Below are 14,199 nucleotides of genomic sequence, written 5' to 3' on the forward strand. Positions count from 1 at the left end.
TACACGTTGAAGTAGTAGAAGTCGAGCTTAATTATGAAAAAAAACACTTTGCATCGTAGCGTACCATTTCAACAACGAAGGCCTCCTGGAGCTTAATGCTGAAGCGCCGACTTTCTACCAAGTGAGGCGTGTCACAGAAACCCCGGTTGTCGCCGCACCAGTAGCACTCCGCGAGACTTTCATCCGACGACATTTCATATGTTCACAATCCAAAGATTAAACTTCTAAAATTCAATATATATATAGAGGACAGGGCTATTTTGTTACTAGTAACAGAATAATATTTTGTTGCCCTCGGCTCTATGTAGGCCCGGTTGAATCTGGACATACCACCCACACGGCGCGCACCACTCCCTTCCTAGTAACCCACGCGATGCCGCCGCCGGCCGCTCGCCCCACTCTAGCCGCGCGCTGCCGCCACCGGCCGGCCGCCCCTCCCTACCAGCGAGCTGCCACCGCCGGCCGGCTGCCCCTCCCTCCCCGCGCGCTGCCGCCACCGGCTGCCCGCCCCTCCCTACCCGCGCACCACCGCCACCATGTCTGTTGTCGTCCTGCGCCGCCCAGCCAGCCTCTTCCTTCCGCATCGCCGGTGACCTCCTTCCTCCAGCTTTCCGCCACCCACCCTCGGGTTCGCGCGCCGCCGCCCACCCCCAGGTCCGCGCGCCGCCGCCCACCCCCAGGTCCGCGCGCCGCCGGCCATCCCGGAATGCGCGCATCGCCGGCCATCCCCAGATCCCGCGCCACGAGCCATCGCCTCCCATCCACGCGCCACCGGCGGCTGCTGGGGGGAGCCGCGGGGTCGAGATTGTTCTTCTCGGCAGTACACCTACACGCTCCGTCGTCGGTCATGAGAAGAGCTGCGTGCATGGCACCCTCGATCCGTTCAACGATCCGGTAGCCGGCGTCCTGGTTCCTTCCCGGCATCCGTCGTACTGGTTCACGCACCATCGCCGTCGGTCTTTTTCCGGTTTGAGATAGTGAGCGCCACCTGGGAGGACTCTCCATGGACAACGCTGCACCATCGACAGCCTCCTCCATCGGTACGTCTCCTGCCACCCCTTGATCATAGTTCTTCTCCACCATTGGAAGCTCCATCCTCTCATCACCTGTCTGTCCCCATACATGCTAAAGATTTGATGGCAAAGCCGATGCTATTTTTCATCCATTTTCTGAAGAAAACTGAACTTGGTCAGAGTAAGAACAACTTTAGTTGATGATTGCAAGTTGTGTTTGGAGCTGGATGTGTTTGGAGCTGCTCCGCTATATTTCTTTATTGGTTCAGCAAGATCATTGCTCTAGATTTCATTTTCTAATATAATGTTAAAAAGTCCACTAGATGGAAAATTTTGTGTTAGCTACATCAGTACTGCTCAGCAGTACGACAAGTAGCAGTACTAATCAGTACAACTTACACAATATTAGTACCGATCAGTACTATTCTTAATGTTAAAAGTAACATCCATATAGTACGGACGAGTTGTACTGACAAGGATGTCGTCTACAATTCTGAACTTATTGTGGAGTCGTACTAGTACTGATGAAATGGGAAGCAAGTGTCACATGAAACCTTAATTGAATTGGAAGCAAGGTTGTAATGAGACCCTAGAAAATCACTATTTATTTTATCCTCGGTTCTTAGAAAAGCATGGAAACAATTCTCTGTGTGTTAGAGTATCAGTTCATGTGGAGAAGAACATGTTTCCTATATGAAAAAAATTATTACCAGTTCAATGTGTATTTTGTCATTAGTTCATATAGAACAGTCGTAAAAATTATTTTGATGTATGTTATAGAGAGCTCGACTTTATATTATATGGTAGCTCACTCTTGCATGATTGCACAACAGTTTGGCAAGAAAATTCACATCAGTTCAGGGGCGCCCGGATCACGACCTCACCGTGCCACCACAATCTCTCCTTGATTCACCACCGGACGAGCCCCTCCTCACACTTTGGCAAGCTGTCACTTCTTTCTCCTGTGCCTGGATCCCGTCTACTTCTCTAGGCCTAGAAGTTCTTGCTATTTCCCTGCAACAAAAAAAATTCTGTAAATTTGCTCCTGATTTCATTTAGTTCAGGCTGATTTTAATTGAAAATCTCATTTTGTGATTGATTAAATTTTCGAGCACCATACTCCCATAATGTAGGTCTACCGTATTCCATCGCTGGGCTATGCCTTCTACCGGCAGCCCCAGAACAATCCTCAAGTCTCATACTTGTTACTAGTTTTTGCAGGATGCAGCAAAAAGCAAGATTCACAAGTTCATCTTCTGGATGCTTTTCAGTACATCTACTTCCCGTTAGTAAGTCAAATTTATCTCTGCTTCCATCTTCCTATAGCACAAACAGGTGCTTGTGGTTATGCCTGATAATGATGTTGTACACAAAATGGCTTATGGGATATCAGGATAATGTGTATACAAATGATTTTTGGTTAATATTTTGGATGATCCATTTAACAGAAAAGATTCTTGTTATTTGTGGAGTTTATAAAACTCTTCTGTCATCATAGCTTATTCATGTTGGTAGTCCAGGTGCAAACACAAAATTAACTTCATGTGCATCTACAGGGAAGGTTCGCCTACAAAATAGAGTTCAATTCGGTTAAAAAAAGTAAATTTTACAGAAAAAATGTGCTTGTAAAGTTCAACTATAGTCACTAAGAAAGTTCGTATACTTTATTTTCAAGAGTGCACATCTTTGCGCGTGCTGCTACTGATCTCAAATTATTGTCCAGTCATACTAGTACTGATGAATATCGAGTTGATGAAAAATGTAGTATTACATGATATTGTAGTACAAGACAATGTGCATGATAATGCTCAGGCTTGATGGTTAGATATTGTAGTCTCATAAATACATGATAATGCTGCCATGATCTATTAGATAACTCATCTCAGTGTGATAATGCTGCCATGATTTATATAATTTTGTAAAGAAGATCTATGTGTGCAAGTTATCTGATAAAAAAAGAAGAAAATCCACTTGCAAATTTAGGGAAACATGTGTACCTTGAGAAAAGTTTACAAAATAAATGCTAGGAGGTTCATTTCATGTTCGTTTAAATGTCTTCAGTGCAAGTGTGGAGGGCCAGTAAGTTCTACTACTAGTCTACGCCAAGTTCAGGGGCATTGCCACTGATGGAAAGGACAATGAACCAACGACGTCGGATCATAGGTCGAAGGAGGCTGGGTCAAGGCACCATGACTGGTTGTTGTTGTACCTGAGTGTCGTGCTTGTTGATGTGTTGACTAGCATATCAATATATATGCATGTTGTTTGCTTTTGACATGGTAAAAATAAACTATTGGTACAAATTCTAGTTTCTGTATCACAAATGTTCATTGAGAAAAATATATCAGTTCAATGGATACGTTGTATCTGTTTATCACATATACTTGCGAAAGAGTTCAAAATGTTCTTCCCTTTCTAGAAATTACATGTGATTGTTCATTTCTTTTTGGGCCATAGAAACAACAATAACTCATTAGGCTTGTATGGCTGAATTTCTTTTCATTTGCTCGTATAACTGGAATGCATCTTTGCTTGTATTATCTCTTGTAACACTAAGAGTTTTTTTATGTTGGCATGTCTTTAGGACCGCCCTGGCCGATCACAGCCACCACCGCAGGCCGTTCAATGCCACCTCCGAAGGTTGTCTCCAGCCAGTCGTCGCTGCCCCCGGCACCTCCACGCCCAGACCCCCTTCCTCTGTTCCTCAAAAATCTGTCAATTCGAAAGCCTCAAAAACCCGTCAGTTGGAAATCCGTTCAACATCCGTGGTTGATAACGTCCACGAGCTCCTCTGTGATTAGTTCCTTCGGTCGATAATGGGTTGTGGCTCCTTGGTGAGCAAACCTTTCATCCCTGTTGTCCAGTCATTTCCTGGAGTAAGGATGTTGTGCATACACGTGCGTCAGTGCACTATCGGCTATAACAAAAGGTCAAGTGGACTCAACTTATCAATCCCAACATCTCTTGCTAATGTAATGTTCGTTCCATTTCAATTTATTGCTTGCACAACCTCTGTCAGGCTACACAACTTTTCTCAGAAGTACATCTCTTTTATGCAAGACAACTGAGATCTTTTTAATCTGTGATATGTGCTCAGTTGAAGTTCGTGCAAATGCCAAACTTGTTGCAGCTGGGTGCAACCCGTGAAGGGGCTATGTAGCAGCTACACGCAGCAATAAGGGAGAAGCGCACATGAAGCAGTTGAGGAGGTGTGTGTGCGAGAGTTGATACTGAAATTGTACAGCTGTTGTACTCGCGTGTGAATGATTCTTTTTTTCCTGCTCATTCTTGTACTGTCTTGTATGAAAAAACCTGACGACAGAATACTGAATATTTGTGTATTCTATCATCAGTTCATAGAGAAGAAATTCTTTTTTCTTCAGTGTGTATTCTAGCGTGAGTTTGGTGTGTATTTTTTCTTCTCTTTTCTTGAGTCCACAAGAAGAAAAAATATCAGTTCATGAATAGAGAATGTTTTTATTAAACTTAATATTTGTTCAGTGTGTATTCTAACGTCGGTCCATGAAAAGACATAGAATAGTTGGGGTGTGTGTGCTGAAATATGGTTAGTTCAAGTTTAAATTTTTTTAAGTTTAGATATATCACCTAAATAAGTAATGATTTGCAGCGAGTTTCTTCAGTATCAATTTTGATTCAAGTTCCCTATTCTTCCTAACCCACATTGTGCTTGTGTTAATTATTATGGACATGTGCAGTACAAACATTTGTAATGGTGCAGAACACGTATTTAAAACTTCTATATATTTACAAAACGGAAAATATCATTCCCAAAAACCTCGAAAAAAGCATCAATTTATATTGATACTTGTTCTAGTGCTTATATTACAATAGTGCAATGACAAATAAATCATCAGTCAACAGCATGGACATGCTAATGCTGTAATGATCTCGTGCGCAGCCACAAGTTCAAGTTAAGTCACTCTTATTTTTACTTCCACTATCTGATGTATCCCCCTTGTTATTTGAGTGACCTAAAAGTGCTTAATTTTCATGCTTCTAAGATACTACTCTTCCGCATCTAACTGAGCTTCAGCGTGCTTCTTTCTGTCTTAGTACTAATTTTCTTTGCCATCATATATCACAAGATAGTACTGTTTGTATCCTGCTAATAGTTTCTAGAAACTTGATGAGTTAATAAATGAATAATTTCTTGTTGCAAGTCTGGTCTCATTGTCCATGCTATCTTGTTATGCTTATTAAGATTGTCCATGCCATCTTACTATAGTTGGTAAATAAGTGAAGAGCTTTTTGTTATTCTGAGTAGGAAAATTTTGATCACATAGCTAGTAGTAACTAAAGAGAGTTCAGTTTGTTATCTTAGTTAACTTCAATTTCTAAATTTTAGTTAACTTAAATTAAGCTCAATTTTTATTTTTTCTTTAGTTCAATAAAAGAGTAAATGGTGGTCCAGATATGGCAGCGAGATAGGTTCAAAAAAATGGGGGCAACAACAACGGCAGTAACAACATCGAAGAGCTAGAGATGAGAAAGTTAGGTACTGGCAATGACATCGACAAGTTCACACACTACTGTCTCAAACGTTTTGACATTCTTTTCCGTATGCAATAAATCGACAGCGCCCTTCCTCATCTTCCCCTAGCTCCTCGTGGTGGAATCCAAGGGAGGGCCAAGCCGTTCACAGCCGCCACCCCCTCAGTCCGTTCACCATCGCCAACCAAGGCCATTCAACCAGGGGTAGTTCAAAAGCAGAGATCAAAAGCTTTCCCCTCGTTTTCTTCCGCCACTGTAATATTTTTTCGATTTTGGGGACTGGTTGAGTGCATTTCACTGAGGCCTTCCATGTGCTTATGGGTGTGCTTGCTTTGCACAAAATTGAATATTCTTGATCAAATGTGATATGTATAACTAAAAGCTAAAAGATGAATTGTGCTTTCTCGTAGCAAAAAAGTGATGCTCTATGGGTGCATACTAGTATATCAGTTCCTCATGTATATTTGTCATCAGTTCATAAAAGGCATATAGAAAGTGTTCAATCTGTGTGTTAAAAATCCAGTTTGGTTTTGTATTAGCTGCTCCGAGGAATGAAGTACATCCATGCAGCTCATTACTGATTAAGCTCCACAAAGGAAAGTTATAATGGTTCATTCGACTTTTTTCATCTGATATTGATGTACTAATTGTTTGCTTACATGATGGTTTTGTAGCAAATGTTTTCCATCGAGATCTGAAGCCCAAGAATATTCTAGCAAATGTTGATTGCAAGCTGAAGATTTGTGGTTTTGGACTTGCCATTGTATCATTTAATGACGGGGCTCCATCAGCCATATTCCGAAGTTTGATTTTGTGAAAAAGTATGCAAATTCTCAGTTCAGGTGTGGAGAACCAAAAATCTCTAATAATGGTGAATCACAAGTTCAAGGACAGTAATCCGGGGGCATGGGGGCAACTGCTAATGGAGGCCGAGTCAAAGTGTCGTGACTACTACTGTAGATCTTCAGCACAGACTTTGATGGAGATACTCCTCTGGTGGTAATGTTCATCTGCATTTGAATTAACAAAAAAGATTTACATAATTTTAGTTACTCTATACTTATAGGATCTTCAATTCCATGGATATTTGTACTACTACACTTTGAACTGACGGAAAATTGTAGAGTCAAAAGATAGGAGTGATAATTGATGGGACACGGCCAGATGCTGATGCTGGACTAGCAAATTTAGCGAAAAACTATTTTGTGCTGAAAGAACAACTATTCTTTGTCGGACAGGCACAACATGAGGTAATGGAAAGCTCGAGGCCCACCTACAAATATATTTTGTCCTGAGAAAAAAATACACAAGAGTGCTATGTTTTATCTCTGGTGGTATGGTACTCACAACCTGTTTGATAATATGTCTACAGAGAAATGAATATCTTGTTACAAGTTTCTCTATTGTTATGTGAAGTTGTACATATACATGTACTGTTCAATCTTTATGTCGTAGCAGTATAGGCAACAAAATTATAGTTGGACACATGGATTTTATAGTTATGGGATGTTCAAATAAAATAGTATACACGTGTGGTGTCATTTATGTGATTTTGTAAAGAAGATCTATATGTGTAAGTTATTTGATAAAAGTAAGAAGAAAAACAACTTGCAAATTAAGGGAAACATGTGTACCTTGAGAAAAGTTCACAAAATAAATGCTAGGAGGTTCATTTTGTGTTCGTTTAAATGTCTTCAGTGCAAGTGTGGATGGCCGGTAAGTTCTACTCAAAAGTTCATATATACATGCAGAAAACATGATGCTCTTTAGGTGTTTGTTGTTAATGTAGAAAACAGTTTTTAATACCAAAGAACAACCCTACCAGAAGTTCATGTTTAGAAAGTTGGTAGGTTCATACCGAGAAACTTAACAAATATTGTCCATTTTAGTATTGATCGAGTATTATATATGCTTCAGTTCTAGATACTTTGTTCATTATGATCAGGGATAATTCAAAAGCATATCCTTCAGTTCTGCAGATATTTTACAACTTCTCTGAACATGCGTCCACCGACTTGCTCGGTGCTGTCCACAACTTCATTGTGTGCGAGCTTCTATTCCAGATCCTCTTCCTCCATGGTCCCTGCCCAACGCGACGACCGGGTCTGCAACCAAAACTAAAGCATAGTGTTTTTCGAACCAAACTGAAGCAACGCAAACAAGAAGTATAGAAACTTGGGTTGATGTACCTTGTCTTGAAGCTCCTATACCCACTTATTTGCCTGGATGTAGGAATCTGATAGAAAAAACAAGGTGTGTCCCTCTACATATTCAAGAGGAAAAAACGATTGCTGAAAAATGCTTGTGTTTATGAAATTTAATTTTGTCATATGTTTCTTATTTTAATTCGGTCTAGTCTCTAATTTTAGTTCAGTTGAATTATTATTTGGGATTAAGTTCAAGTCAATTCTTATTTTATTCATGCCACCTCTGACTCTTTGTTGTTCTCGCTGGTAGATCTTGGGTGAAGTCCCCCAACAGGCATTGATGCTTCCCCACCGCCACTCCGCCTCCTCCCAGATGGGGCTATGCCGCCACCGCGTACAGGCAGTTCATCACCGCCACCCCAGTTCGTTCAATGCCGCCGCATACATGCACTTTAGCGGCAAACACTGGAGCTCGGAGGAGGAGCCGTGGGGTCAAGGACCTCCCTGTCAGCAGTCCAACTGCTAGCTCCGTTGCCAGTCAATCAAGGAGATCAATACAGGCCACCCCATGCTCTACCCTGGATCATGCTGTCTCATATCTCACTACCTCTCCCTCTGATCGAGCTCGCATCGTTTCTGTACCTTACATTCCCTATTGGCAAGTGCTGAGGGACTTTAGTTCTGGACCCTTTTTCCGAGCTTACTGTTCTAATTGCGTTACCTTATTCTCCCATCAGTCTTATGATTTAGACTAAATTTCATCCATGATTTAGACTTTATTTTGGCAATAAATAAGTTCACTATCTTACTACAATTAGTTGACCATCTCAGTACAACTATTATCAAATTGATAAAAATATTGCTGGCAATTTGCTCCCGTGCCATAGAGATTTGAGCCCCGAGCGTGTTGATGCACAATGGTGATTTTCTCCCGTGCCATAAAGAAGAAAAAGGTCGACCAAAACATGGAATTTGTACACATAGCAGCAGCTGCAAAGTTCAATTTTTTTGACTATGATTATTTGATTGCTACTTTTTAAAAGAAAGTGTACATGTCAGTTAAATATTTGTACAAGAAAGGAAAAAATGGTTTGAATTAAAAAATATTGATTAGTACAAATAAAAAACAATGATCAGTTCGATAGTGCGCTCTCCTGCCTATTTTGGTTGATGTACATGAATGGAGAAAAAAATGTATGGGAATGCTTAATTGTGACTAGCATATAAGTTCAAAAAATAAAAAGCAGTTGGTTCGTCTATGAAATTTGAGAAAGTTTGTCTATTGACCCGAGGAAAATATGCTCAAAGAAAAAAACACAACACATGCGTAGTCCAGCGCGCCGCCGCCTACCCCCTGCCTCCGGGCGCCGTTGGTCTATAAGTTCAACATGTATAACCCTATAATTTCATACAAAACAGAAAACAAGATAAACAAAAATAATGAAACACAAAAACCTCATGGAATTCATAGGGAAAAGATAACAAGTTCTAAGAAAATAAATGTAGAAGTTCATATTTCAAAACAAATGAAGTATTTGGGAAGTAAAAATGAAGTATTTCAAAGTACAGAAATCTTTTTAGGTTTGTTTGGGAACTTCTAATGTTACTGAACATGAACTTCCTTGGTCATTTTTACATGAATTTGTACATTGACCCCATCAGACAAACCGTTTGACATGCACTTTTATGCCGTATTTGATCTACCATACTTCTCTAGTTCTTCTTGTACATCCGCCGCCAGCCCAGCGACCCCGTGCGATCCATCAACCGCGGTTGAGAACCTCCGCCTCGCTTCCATCGCCGGCTGTCGTACCTCCACCCCTCCTCCTCCCACAACCCTGATCTGGTTCCAGCGGCTGCCACGATGCAATGTTGCTGCTCCCTCCCTACAACATGGACACAAACTAGCTGATGGATGAAAAATGATTATAGATAATTATTGCTATGATCTGTAGTTTCTATGAACTGATATTTGAGACTCTCTCCAGGCTCTATAGCTTGTGTGAACGGATAGTGCAGAATCGATGAACTCTGTCCATCTCAACTCTTGAACTGATAGTAGATAGTAGAGAACAAAGTAGTGTTGCCTGTCAACTACTGGTTTGGCCAGTTTCAAATTTTGGCCTGGTTGAACTTTTGATAGATCATAAGTTTGTTGTCAGTTCTAGTGAACTCAAGCATAAGGAGGGTTTGACCTGTTATCATTGGATCACTATAACTTAACTTCTCATCTCAGTTCTAGTGCGATGCTAGTGAAGGTACAAATGTACTGAATGTTCACACCTTTAATCTTTTCATTTTGTGAACAAACATCAATTTAGTATGAAAAAGGAACATAATAAGTCAACTTTGCAAGTGCATCAGTTCACCCTGAACAAAATACAGAAGTGCACCATCAAGTTTTCCATCAGTTCGCTTATTAAAAATAGGAAATTGGTTGTGTAAAGAAAACATCAGTTAAGTTCAAAAAAAACATTTCCATCAGTTTGCTTATTAAAAAATAGGAGATTGGTTGTGTAAAGAAAACCGGAGAACCAATGTTAGCTTAGAAGTTCAGTAGGTAACCCCACACAAGTGAACTCGCTAGAAAATTTGGGGTTTCCTATATTTTATAGACAACATTTTTTTTGAGTTTTCTATGTTTGCATTATTTAACGTGTATGTATGAAGTATTAAATTCCAGTGCGAAATTAGTTAAGTAGTACAATTGGTACTATAAAATACAGTGCAACAAACAATTGGTACTATAAGTTTTTAAAAACAAGGAAATGGTAAAACTGTAAGTCCATTCAACTATATAAACCATAAAGGTACGATGGTGATTACACCATCAGTAAGGATAAGGATGCAAAAGGAAATTAAAAACTAAAACTAAAAGAACATCGAGTGATTATTTTTTGAGAAGTACAAACTCTCTAGTACTATAAGTACCATAAATTAAAAATTGCATTAGTTCTGACTCAAGGGACAATAAATTTGCAAAAACAATTGTAGTAGTAAAAGTTCGGGGGGAAAACAACTTAATAAAGGAAAAAAACCACAAGTTCACAACTAAAAAAGTTGTATGTTCAAATATGACGAGTCAGATAAGTTTGGGGAAAACTCAAACAAAAGAAAAACCCACGAAAATTCAAATGGTAAAAGTTCAAGCTGCAAAACGCAAGAAGTCCAAAACATCATTGCAAAAAAAATTGAGTTTAAAAAAGGAAACACATTAAACATTTTATTTTCGTAAAATATCATTCAGTCCAATGATATAAAACCATGCAAGTTCGAGGACTATGAAAACTGTAAACCATTGAAAAGTTACGAGGAAAAGCCGTACCAAAAAAAGCGAGTAAAGTCTAGTATACAAAAACGCGCTCAGTACAAAACTATACAGACATTAGTTCAAGTACTTTTTTCGGAACCATTCAAAATTACTCTATGAAAAGTACCTCCTCTGTACAAACACACACAGAGATCAGTACGAGTGCCACCACGAGCGCTGTTGTCGTCGATCGCGCCCCGGCGCCCATCGTCGCGCCTACGGTGGGGCCTAGGTTGCCGGGAGGGAGGCGGGCAGGTGGAGGGATCGGCAGCAAGCAGCTCGGTCGACACTAGAGTGGCCAACAGAAAGGGAAGAGAGCGGGAGGGAGCTCCTATTTACTCTTTTAATAAAAACGATCAATTCAACGAAACGACAACATCAGTACAAACCGCTCGAATTCATCAGTTCAACAATAGTAACACAATGGCCTGATGAACTGCTAAAAAGAATAATATCCCCCTTATAAAAATACAATCAGCCCCCCTATGATTTTACGATCATGTCCTTGCAATTGTGCCCCCTCATAAAAATACAGTCAGCCCCATGTAAAAGTACAACCAGGTGATTAGCAAGCCCACCCTCTCATCTGTGCGCTCCTTATTGATCCGATGGCCCACGAGTTGAGTTTCCAGATTTTCACTGAATCAATGTTTTCACATGATCCATGTCCCTCTGCTGGTTTCGAGTCACCCTTTAGAAGATGCATCGGCGCGGCCTCTCCAGGATCTTGCTGCACCTCCGTCCCCTGCCATGCATCGACTTCCTCTTAGCCCTGCATAGGTAAGCAATATAGTACGCGCCATCTGCTTCATGTACTGATTGAACCTATATGGCGTCATAGTGTTATTGCCACAACATCCTCATAGCCGTCCACATGATGGTAGAACAAGCACTACCAGAATCATGGTAACCCTCATATGTGCCTCGAAGGAGTGGAGGCCAGGATTAGAGGGTCCATGAAATGCTGTCCATGCCGAGGGTGAACTTCACACAAAATTGCATAACCAAAACATCGCTAGCTAGCGACAGGCACACAAGAAAGAGGTCGGGACAAGGAACTGTACGTTTTGTGAAGGAAGCTTGCTCAAACTCAGCCTTCTCGTTGTTAAATCTTTCACGCTATTATAGGCTATTCTCAGCTTCTTGTTTGAGCTTCCCAACTGATTTTTTCTTCTTTACAACCTCTTCCTAAATAAGAAAGCTAACACCTTGGTAAATTCGGACACTCTATCTACAATATAGGATTAATCAAGTTCAGCTATATCCTGACAAACAATTTATCACACAATCATGGCTATATATGTACTTCTCTTCAGTATATTTTATATCTAATTATGGATGCAAGTATGGGCTATTGAGCGACGCACCAACCCATCTAGTTAAGTGATATTTGCGTAAAGTGAATGAACTTCTAGTGAAATCTCATTGTTAAAGGAAATGGGTAGCACATCAGCCCACTTGCACCTAGACATACATTGACAAGTACTCAGAGAATATCACAAAACTATGAACAGCAGAGGTGAGAGCAAAGGGGCGAACACTCAAGCATACATCTTTACAGAAAATTGCAGTTTTTCAACAAGATTTTTTAGTAACGGGGCATCCAACCGAACCACACCACCCTTTTTTCCTGCAAACATAAGTAAAATGAACCTCAAGAGCAAATCACTAGCGGACTGCATTTGCACTTCCATTTATCTTCAGAAAAAACACAAAATAGAGAACTGCAGCAGACGACGGAATGAACCTCGTTGTGCTTGCAGGAGGCCATCAGGGGGCTGTTGTCATCTTCTTGTCCCTGGAACTGCCACGGCTTCCTTCTCATTGGCCGTGGGCAACCACTGCCAAATTCGCGGACTTCTTCTTCATGTCTGGCGGTTGGAGAGATGGAGAATACCTACAGGGGTCGGGTGTCAAATTTGGGCTTTTAAGATGATGAACAGTCGGTGGCGTCGGGTGGACTGCATCGTTGGGGTGAGGAACGGCCAGAACGGAGCTCCGCCGGCCACCCGGTCACGGGCTCGAAATCGGGAGGCTCCGGGGCCGCGCGCCCGGCCAGAACGGAGCTCCGCCGGACACCCGACCACGGGTTCATAATCGGGAGGCTCCGGGGTCGCGCGCCCGGCCAGAACAGAGCTCTGCCGGCCACTCGGCCGTGGGCTCGAAAGCAGGAACCGGGCCGGACGCTCCAATCGCTCAGGAAAGGTAGGGAGGAGGAGGAGAAGGAGGAGGAGGAGGGGGAGGGGAGGGGGCGTGTTGACACACGAACACGTCACGTGTACCCTCGATGCCGGGGGTGATGCACCGCAGCTCACGTCGAAGGAGACCCGACCGACAGCGCGATACGCAAGACAGTCGGCGGGTGCTTTTGCAGACCCGAAACCCCGCGCACCCGGGAGGGACCCCGTCAGGGATTGCGGCGGCTATGGGCTGCCCTAGGTCGATTCGCTCGCCCCTAGAGCCCCGGGATTCGCAGATCTCAACAAAGAACAGCGAAGAACGAGAGAGAAAACGGTGGAGAGATAAAACGTAGATAAAAAAGTAGTATATTGATTTGTTCGATTGTGTGTTGTTCAATCGGCCGTCACCCCCAACATATATAAGAGGCGGCTGGACTTCCCGTACAAGTAAAGGATTCATCTAGGCTTTCCTTACAAGAAAAATTACATCAATTCGCGTCCTAGAGTCCTAGTTCTATTCCAACTCGGATTCAGTCTGAATCTGGCCCAACTTCTGTCTTCCTCCTTGTGCAGGCCGCCGAGCCTCCATATGACCTCCGATCAAGATGGCCCAAACATCAAACTTGTGCGCCTCGACGATACGAACAACTCTCATGTTGACCACTTTTTCAAATAAAGCCATCTTGAATACTTTTCGAGGTCGTTTTTACCTTCCAGTCGGACTCGGTCTTGCGGTAGACTGAATTATCCGAGTGTTGTAGTGAATTTGCAGGTCATATACTACCTCTGATGACGATGACTCCAAAACCAAAGTTTACCGTCTTGATGATACGCACAACTTCTGTATTGAACACTTCTTCATCCGAGATTATCTTGATAAACTTTTGGGCACATGTTCAGTTTCACTCGGATTTGAGCTCATCCACTCGGATATTAGAGTCTTTCACTCGACTGGACCTTTTCACTCGGATGACTATATTTTCACTCGGAAGACAATCTTTCACTCGGATGATGACCACATTTTTAGTCGGAAGACA

The 14,199-nt window shown here is 41.9% G+C and overlaps 1 long non-coding RNA gene across 1 annotated transcript; it reads left to right on the plus strand.

Moving 5' to 3' along the window:
• Positions 1-799: 799 nt before the first annotated feature.
• Positions 800-3,085, plus strand: LOC119293688. The gene is made up of 3 exons (XR_005143180.1): positions 800-1,040; positions 2,235-2,302; positions 3,075-3,085. It is a non-coding gene; the product is annotated as an uncharacterized LOC119293688 (long non-coding RNA).
• Positions 3,086-14,199: the final 11,114 nt, after the last annotated feature.

The sequence above is a fragment of the Triticum dicoccoides genome, chromosome 4B (genome assembly GCF_002162155.2).
Source record: "Triticum dicoccoides isolate Atlit2015 ecotype Zavitan chromosome 4B, WEW_v2.0, whole genome shotgun sequence".
Lineage (NCBI taxonomy): Eukaryota > Viridiplantae > Streptophyta > Magnoliopsida > Poales > Poaceae > Triticum > Triticum dicoccoides.